This window comes from Triticum aestivum, chromosome 7D (genome assembly GCF_018294505.1).
Source record: "Triticum aestivum cultivar Chinese Spring chromosome 7D, IWGSC CS RefSeq v2.1, whole genome shotgun sequence".
NCBI classification, from domain to species: Eukaryota; Viridiplantae; Streptophyta; class Magnoliopsida; order Poales; family Poaceae; genus Triticum; species Triticum aestivum.
Genome location: NC_057814.1, coordinates 202,440,276 through 202,450,405, shown reverse-complemented (window position 1 = coordinate 202,450,405; position 10,130 = coordinate 202,440,276). Strand labels below are relative to the sequence as shown.

The 10,130-nt window shown below is 46.0% G+C and overlaps 1 pseudogene; it reads right to left on the bottom strand.

The window, feature by feature from the left end:
• Positions 1-792: 792 nt before the first annotated feature.
• LOC123171036 (proteinaceous RNase P 1, chloroplastic/mitochondrial-like) lies at positions 793-3,899 on the bottom strand (annotated as a pseudogene).
• Between the last annotated feature and the right edge of the window lie 6,231 nt (positions 3,900-10,130).

Here is a 10,130-nt window from a genome sequence, read left to right as displayed (position 1 = left end):
ATGTTTGGGTCAAAAGGATGTATAAGTTGGTAGCCTTGTTCCTCTGTACCACCTTCAACATGACCATCTTCAAGGACACCAAGCATGTCATCTTATTCCTGATCCGAAACAACAACCTTATTGAGAACAATTAAAGACTCTGTGGCCATGACATGTAAATTCCTATGTTTTGGTGCCGATATTTTACTATGCACTCGTATAAATGAAAATCAGCAGCGCCCGTAAATAATTTATGTATTTAATTTATTGGGTGTACAGGCATACATATTACCGCCGCGTGTGCCCTAAGATATGTAGTCAATATGAGTACGTTAAAAAAAACAGATACAAATCCAACTTAAAAAAATGTAGAACCAAACCCGCAATCGTGTGCATGTAGATTCAGAGAAGAAGAAAAAATGCATGCACGGCCAAGCGATTTGATGGGTAAAGGAGCGTGTCCCTCCTAGTTAATTCTTCTTTCTTTAAACTACCTAGTTATTTATATGGCGAAATATCAAGTGAAAACGCTTGTTCAGTAAAAACTAAAAACTATCATCGTGCTCCATCGGATTGAGGATGTACAACAGTGATCGGAGGTTGGAATATAACACTAATCCTACACTTATGGGGCATTCTCCATGGGAGAGAGGTTATGGGCTAACATGTGTGCTCCTCATTAATCTCTCTCCCCTTGAATTTGGTTGAGGGTCCCACCACTAACCAACCACAGATTTACACTTCCATCCGTAGCTACTTCCGTGCCAAAAGAGTCCGTAAGAGAGGTTACGGCAAACAACTTGCTGTGAGAAATAATATTCTTGCATTGCGAAACAAAATTCCACCATGGCCATTTTGATGAATATTCAGACATAAATTTTCAAAAATACAATATTCAGATATAAATATTCAACAGACCTACAATATTCCGAAATAAAATGATAATCTTCTAGGAAATATAAAGCACAAAGTTCATGTAAAATCCGTCCAACACATGAGCTTCAACGCCAAGTTGTCGTGCCGAAATGCGTCCTGGAGCTGGAACAAGACCTGCAGTCTGACATAAACAAATAAGTTTGTGTGTGTATCAACATTTCTGAAAGAAAAATAAATTGTATGGCCATGAAAAGTACCAGTAGTTTTCTTAGTTATTGTTAGGGCAATTACGCTATCATGGAAGCCAACCTGCTTAAAATTCTTGCACGTTCTAGGCACTTTCTTTTTTTGTCCACCAACATTTTTCTTCCCCTCTCCATCCTTATTTGTGAAGATTGTAATTGCATACGTAGAGTAAAAACCATAAAGCTACGTTTGGACAAACCCCCGAGTCCAAGCCAAGCTAATACACTTAACTCTTCAGCTTGAACGTGTATCTTTGAAAAGCATCAGTTCATACTCTAAGTAAAGCAAACTCAAAAAATAATGTATGTATCTTCCAAATCAGAACCGAAATTTAGCAAACACCAAAACTTAAACTTTTATTACATGCTTACTCATGTTGTCAGCCATAAAATATTTTCCAGTTAGTCACATCCTCTTAAGAAACATACCGAGTGAGTTACCCCATGAAAGCAGATACTTAAAGCATGATGCATGTGGACACGTATCTGCAGAAAGGTGTGTCCTACTCCTACAGCACAAGGGCAAATAATTAGTTCTGATCACAGTATGCAATGGAAAAGAAACCTACTACGCTTCCTCCACTATCTTTGTGATATCTGGACCATCTGGTGTATCTTCCAGTTTCATTTGTTCATGAACTTATTCACCAATATAGCATTGCAATATCTTCAATCACTAAAACCTATGTACCCATGTGTGTCTTTCAGACCAGACCAAGGGGAACTGTACTTTTTATGATTGTAGATGAAATTTTACAGAATAATTTGGGAAAAGCTAATGTTACATACCTCAGGTGGAGCACGTTCGGATGGCGGATATCTTCCGGCGAATTCAGCGGTGGCGACATTGTCCAGCACATAGCTGCAGCATATTCACCTCAGCCTTGTTGAGAGTCTTGAGACATTGTAGAAATAATACAGATTTTATGTCAAATTAAAATCCTAGAATGTCCCTTACAATGTTTGGACGACCGAGGCACCTGTATACGATATAGAATATAAGATGCCGAGAAGAATTTATCTGACAACCTGCATAAAACTACAAAATGTGAAGCCTAAATATGACTCATGTGTGTTAACACAATAGTAGTTCAATTTCCATAAACCAAACTGAAATTATGGATGAAGAAGTTAATCATATAAGCTCATTCAATTTGGCCACAGTATATCACCACAGTCAGTTGCACAAAACAGGGAGGAAAACTATCTCCAGGTGAATGCCATGATTTAAGTACATGAAGATTCTGGATCTCCCTAACTACAGTTGAAGGACCAGTTACTTCAGCAAGCAATTATCATGCAGACATGGCAATCAACCACAAGGTCTTTAAGGACGTATCAAATTGTTAACACAACCAGAGTTCTATAAACAGAGGTGAAAAGTAACATATATGAAGAAGCTTATCATATAAACCTATTGAATTTGGTCACGGCACAAGTCACTATCCTCAGAAAGCAGGGAGGCATACTATCTCCAGGTCTACTTTTTCCAAATTAATTATTAGTAAATCACATCATGCCAGCTACTAACCAAGTACATATCTGCTCTGCTTATCACAATTGCCAGTAAACTAAAGAAACTAACTATATTTAACAAAACGTTCAATGCTCCAAGTTAGCTAGGGACTCAAACCCAAGGGATATATATATATATATATATATATATATATATATATATATATATATATATATATATATATATATATATATATGCACCTGAAATTGGCTGAAATTGGCTTTGGTTTCCCTCACAAGAGCCAACCCAGAAATAGAGTCAGCAAACTTCTGTGTATCAACAGAACCTAGGCGGCATCTGCATCCACCGCACTTGTCGTCTGCCCCAACTCTCACCCGCTGCACCATCCATGGTCCGGTTCGAAGCCACCCCAGCTGATGGCACCCACCGCCGTTCGCCACAAGGGCGCCCTTAACCTGACACACATCCCACTCGGGCTTACGAGCAGTTGCGCCTTCTCGCTCTGGAACCGCCCCTCCAAGACCTTGGCGGTCTCCTCTATCACACAGCCGACAGCTCGCCGCAGCTTGTGCATATACTCATACACCTTGTCTGCGTCCCTGACCTTTGTGCTGACCTCAAGGAGCACGGCGAGCTCGGGCTCTTCCGGCGATACAGCGGAGGCCGCCATGAGGGCCTCGACCGCGTAGGCCTTGCCAGACGCCGGATTACGGCAAGCACGGGGCTGTAGGATCGGAGGCGCAGCGCGATGCCGTACTTCTGCCGCATGGTGGAGACGAGCCTAAAGGCGTCATCAGCGCCCTCGACGTCTGCGGCGACGACGCGACCGAGCGAGGTGATGGTGGCCTCGGACGGGGGCGCCTCGGCCTCCAGCATGTGGGCGAACACGCAACGCGCGACGACCGCCGGGTGGACGGGCAACGCGGCGTGCGTCCGCGGAGGCAACAGGTGGAGGAGCTGTTCGTACTGGTGCGCGACGAGGTGGAGGTCGGGCGCTGCGTCCGGGACGGAGACGGCCGCGCCGATGGCGGCCATGGTGCTGCGGCGTCCCCGCGGCGGGTGCAGTCTGTGCGCGTGCGCGACAGGTTGGAGTTACGGATAAGATGATGAAAGGAGCACGAGCAGAATTCTTATAGAATGCAGGGGTTAATTCGCAAAATCGAAACGTTTTCCTGGATTCACTTATGTAGGGACGGCGGGTTAAATTATCCGGAAAACAGGGAGTTTTTTGCAAAAGCGCCGCGACGGTGAGCGGCCGGGCAGAAGCACTAATCGCTTTATCATTAAAAATAAAAAAAAATAGGAAAAGATTTACTGCCCATTTGCTCATTCTTAATGTATTTATTGCAGCCCATATTCTTTTTTTAGCATTACAGCCCATATTCGAGCCAAGGTTTAAAATTTCAACAAAATTTTGCATATTTTGGAGGGGTCCGAACTGTTTTTAATCCCAAAATTTTGGATCAGATTCAAACTAATTTCAAAAATAAATATATATTAATTTAAAATCCAATGAAATTTTCACCGCAAAATAAATCAAATTTAAAATCTCAAAACCAAAAAAATGAAATTTAAAACTAATTGTCGGTTTGCTGGGTTTTTTTAATTTACAACCCATTTCTTATTACTTATGGCCCATTTTCTGGTCTGCATCCCTGCAGGGTAGAGAAAAGCAACTAGGCCTTGATGGGGTATTCTTTAAAGAAATAAAGCTAACTAGCCATTTTCATAAAGAAGAAAAAAACAGCTGGGCTGGTCATGTGGTAGACATAAAATAAAACCATGGCTAGACGGGCCACGGCCACTATACAACCGAGTTGATACTCTACTCCACTTCATCTCAAAGACAAAAAAAACTGCGCGAGCTGCTGGGTCCCTGGCATTAGCCGCTCCTTGTTCAATTCTCTCATTTACTAATTACGTTGACAATGCTGTGGGACCCAAATGTCATGAAACTATTAGGAGGAAGCATTTTTGTGCTTGTAATAAGAAGGCCCTTGCTTTTGTGTGTGGCAATGGACCTACTGGGTCCCTTCTGTCATCCTTTCCATGTATAGTCTGATTCCTCTCATTTGTTGACCATGTTGACAACACCACATGGCGGCGAGCGCACCAAGGCAGAGTACGGCAGTGAGGCCTCGGATGAGAACGAACATGATCCAGGGAATAGCGGCAGTGTAGTCGCAGGCGGAAGGGGAGTACAATAATTGACTGGTTCGGGTGCATGGTGGGGTTGTCATCGCTGGAGAATAATCGGAGGTGTGGGGGTAGAGAGATAACCCGGCCAGAGTTTTAGGGTGTGATGGGGTGGCGATGCGCGCGCGGCAACACAACCAGTCATGGGAGGCGGGAACAGGTGGTCCCGCTGGCGCTGGTTTGGTTTTCGCGGCTAGATGAAGAAGAGACTGAAGAAACATGACAAATGTTGGATGTCAATCCAATGGTCACAGTTGGCAGAATCGTTTGTTGACTAAGGCGACACCACGTTGCATACATTTTTCACAAGAAAAGAAAAACTAGGCTCATTTCGCCAGATAACATTCCCGAAACTGCCACGGTTTGATCTTTTATCGCAACTAAAACTGCCAGAAAAATGCGTTCGTTTGCCAACCTCCTCCCGGGGAACTTTCGCCAGATAACATTCCCGAAAATCAAAGATTTGAGAAGGCATATAGAACAAACTAGTCTACCATTAAATAGACGCTGCCGACTATTAGAAAAAAAAGACGTGCTGTTGTAACTGGTTCGAATCCAAACCTAGACTATATAGTGATATACTACTCTACAAGTAATGAACATGACATATCCAACATTCGCTTCTCCTCTTCTCTAGCTACTCTGCCTAGCTTCAGAAACTCCGGATGCAGCAACCATGTCCACTGGCTCGTCCACCTACTCTTCAGCAGGGAATCAAGCCAACAACCAGATGTGTGCAAAGTCGCCACCTGTACCACTTCCTGTAGGTCTCATCACACCCCTGCCGGCACACTCACCGTAGTCGGTTGCTCATCGCACCCGTGTGGTGCGACTGCTGCAAATCACGTAGAGTCATCCTTCGCGTCTTAAATACAATCCCCAGCCATGGTCGACTCTTCTACAAATACCCAAATCATGGGGTAATATGGTTAAGTTGTTCACTTGCTATCATTTGCTGATTTTTTTAAGATTTAGGTTGGCGATCTTCCAATTTGATTCATGACAAAAAGGGAGATTCTTGTGATATGTATTTCTGGGAGGTTGCTGATGTGGGGGAACGAAACTACGCGGATTATTTGGTTAGCCAAGGAATCCAAATACTAGCAAGCTGGGGTGTTGGAAAAGTAACTGAAGGAACGGCAAAAGAGGAAGATGCAGAGCAGAAGGTTAAAGATGTAGTTCATCAGATCATGGCCAAGCAACAACTATTGAACGACCTTGGCAGCAATGAGGAGATGAAAGAGCTTGTGAACGTAATGGGCGAGATCGTTCTGCTCTTTAGGATGATTATCTCTTTATTTGCAATGTATGTAGCACTCATGATGTATTCAATGGCTCTGACATGAGAATTTTACTGAAACTAGTAATGAATTGAACCTGTTTAGCAGGTTGGGAGTCTAGTATTGTGAACATCTAACGATTTCTATTAACGGAAATCGGGGTGCATCCCCTTTTGCTAATAAGTAGGTAAATTAGCAGAGGCCCTGTCGGGTCAGCTCCATTCCCATTGCAAGCCTACAACAAATTGCAGTCCAATAGCAAACTACCATAAGCTAAATTGTGGTTGTACAATCATCAAATACAAGTTTCACAGCAAAATATGAGCACTACTAAACAACAATGTCATCAAGTTTTACTCATCATACAATTACCAAACACAAATCAACATACATAATAAGTGATGTTCTCAATGCAAAATACTAAACAACAACTTCATCAGGTTTTAGTGCTCATAGCAAACACAAATTCACATAGATAATAAGTCATCTTCTCACATGCAAATACGGCAAAAGCAATCTAATCATCACCCACAGCAGCAGCGACAACATCTTCACCATGTGTATCAGTTTGAATCATAATTCCCCTAGTGTCATCCTCTTCACGATCAATGTCCTTGAATGTTGGGTGCTTTTTGATCAACTCATCTACTTCCACACCTCGACAACAAATCTTTTCTCCAACCTTATTGATGTGTTGGTCCTCAAAGATATCATAAACATCTGCGGAAGCCCCTACATCAGCAGAAGTGTAAGCATCATCTCGTTGTGCAACTTTATTAAACGAATTCCTCTGCTCAAACTTTTGCAATACTCTCTATTCTTGGTTATGTGCTAATGTGTCTTCCAAGAAAAATATCTATCTTGCTTGATTTGCCAAAATATAAGGCTATCGGTGTGGTACATCGCCTTAACATTGATGGATTTGAAATAATCATCAACTTTGGGTTTTGAGATCTTGGTAAAATGGTTATACAAACGACAGTAAAACATAACCACACACCGATGAACCTTGAAACTAGAGATATACTGCAACTGAACAATCACTACCGCAGGCTGCTGCTAACGCGACACTACAATCAGAGACCCTTCAACCAAACTGTGTGCGGTCATTAATCGTAAATGGTGATGTAAAGAAACCATAAAAAATGATACGAAACATTTGCGATGGTGGAGACATAAAAAACAATTCACATTATAGTTACGTGTGCGATGCCTGGCATACGGTTCACTCCAGTGAACTATTTGTGATGAGGCAGAACAACAAAAATGGGCAGCCAGAGGAAGGTGTGTGCGATATACGACATACAGTTCACTCGGATGAACTGTTTGTGATTAGGCAACACAACAGAAACGGTCAGCCAGATCAGGGTGTGTGTGATAGAGGGCACACTCGGTTGAACTGTTTGCGTTGCGCCAAGAGAACAGAAATGGTTCAACTTAACAAGATGTGTGTGATATGCGGCAAACATGCTGTAATCAGAAATGTTTGCAAAGACCGACAATAACACAGACGATTGCTGCTAATGAGATGTGTGTGTTGTGCGATGTGATTGCATAGAGAACAACAACATACACACACACACACACACCACTACAAAAAAAAGACACATCCATGACATTTTGGGCCGAACGAATTTTTTTCTGTCATACTTATGACACTTCTATGACGATAATTGTGACAAAACCAGGTATCATCATAGATGTGGTGGGATCCTACTTCTATGACAAAAAATCATGACAGAAAATGGGCTTTTCGTCCTGGGCAGGCCGGAGACGCAGCTGCATGACATTCTTTGGGCCGTCCATGACGGAGAAAACCGTGGTAGAAGCAAGGGCGAGGAAAATATCGGGGGAGTTCCCGGTTACGGTGGGTGGTCAGGGGCCGAGCAATGCGCGTTTCTCTCGTATGTACGCGCGCGTGTGCGAGGCGTTGAGCTCTAACTGAACCCGAGTGAGGCGTTGGGCTTTAATTGAAACCGAGCGATTGCACTGCAGGCTATGCATTACTGAACCCGAGTGATCAATCAAACCCTTGCTGTTAACTGAACCCGAGTGATTCCTTCGCTACTGCTGCTAACTGAAGCCGATAGAACATTGCTGCCTCCTTCCCTGGATGAACCACGAGCGTTGTTGAGGGGGTTTGGATGAACAATTCCCGGTGGGGGTTGGATGAACAGGACCCCGTGGGAGTAGAGGCCATTGCCGCTGGATGAACAGTACCCTGATCGATCGAGCCGGTGGATGAACAGGACCCCGTGGAGGGTTGGATGAACAGGATCCCGTGGAGGGCTGGTTGAACAGTAGCCGGTGGAGGGCTGGTTGAATAGTAGCCGGTGGAGGGCTGGATGAACAGTAGCCCGTGGAGGGGTGGTTGAACAGGACCCCCGTGGAGAGGGCTGGTTGAACAGTAGCCGATGGAGGAGCGCACGGTGGAGGCTGGATGAACAGGAGCCCGTGGATGAACAATCACAGGTGGAGGCTGGAGGAGGTCGACGGTGGATGAACAGGAGCCCGTGGAGGCTGGAGGAGCCGACGGTGGAGATGAACAGTATCCCGTGGAGTCCCGTTTTGCGGTACGCCACACCCCTCCTGATGAACAGGACCCCCGTTTCGACGTAGTGCTCCAACACAAGTCTGTTTCCTTCATTTTGCAGTACGCCACACCCCTCCCGATCAACAGGACCCCGTTTCGACCGTAGGAGCTCTGTTTCCTCCGTTTTGCGGTATGCCAGACCCCTCCCGATGAACAACATCCCAATTTCCACCGTGGCCGGTCGAACACATGGTCGTTTCCTCCATTCTGCGGTACGCCAGGCCTCATTTCCATTGCCTGTTCCGTCCAAGCCGGTTGCCTCCCGATGAACAGCACGCGTTCCGTTGCCTCCCGATGAACACGACGCATTCCGTTGCCTCAGCATGAACACGAAGACGATGCAGTTTCTCCGTTCTGACCCAACCATGTACACGAGCCCCGGCCGTACGTATGCGCGAGTAGGCATTCGAGACCCCGCCCGTATGTACGTACGTGGCCGTATTTTCTTTCTTGCACCCTGGCCGTTGTACGTACGTGTACATGCTACGTGCGCGCCTCTATTACGACACGTGCGCGCCTCTACTACGACACGTGCCCTTCCTTACACGGCCACGGTCCATCGCTGCAGCCTGCAGACAGACCGATCGACCAGTATATACGTACACGTTCGCGACCAGAATGACAACACTACGTACGCTTCGACCGGGTGGGTCCCGACTGTCAGGCACTTCCTTGCGTGCGAAGATGTAGGTTGTGGGCCCCAGGAGTCAGGGGGGCGAATAAATTTTTTTGCCCGTAATATGGACGCACTTCCTTGCGTGCGAAGATGTATCTGCTGGGTCCTAGTAGTCAGGGGGAAACATTTTTTTCGCGAAATACGATGGCCCGTCCGGTGGGTCCCCAATGTCAGGTGGAGGAATCATTATTTTCCACGTAATAAGGAGGCACTTCCTTGCTGCGGCCCTGGACCCAGCTGTCAGCCTCTCCATGTATAGTACTCTTCCGATGGAAGTCGTTCCTTGACCACGTTGACCACGCCGCGCCGAGAGTACCAGGGCGGTGGACGATGCTGAGGCCTAGGAAGGGGATGACGCGGAGCCGGGGAAGACGCGGCAGTGGATGCCCACGTGGAGAGGAGTCCGAGGGTTCACTGGTTTGGCTTCGGTGTGAGGCTGCCGTCGCCGCAGAATAACAGGGGGTGTGGGTGAGTGGAGGGATGGCCTGGCCAGCGGTGGGAGTAGTAGGGCCGGTGAGGCCACCGCGGCAGCACAGCCGGCCACGGGAGGCAGGAGCAGGCGGCACGACCGGCACTGCTTTGGGCGGCTGGAGCGAGAAGACCAGAGGTTGAAGAAGCACTACGGCCGTTGGATGGACATCGTACGATCACTGGAGCTAGAATCGTTCATATTGACTAAGTTGACAAAGCCCTCTGTCCCCGTGAACTTAGTAGGCCCAAGTCAGCCTCCCACTATGCTGGGTCCCAGCTAGCAGGGGGGTATTCAACTTTTTGTGCGTAATAAGGAGGCACTTCCTTGCGTGCGAAG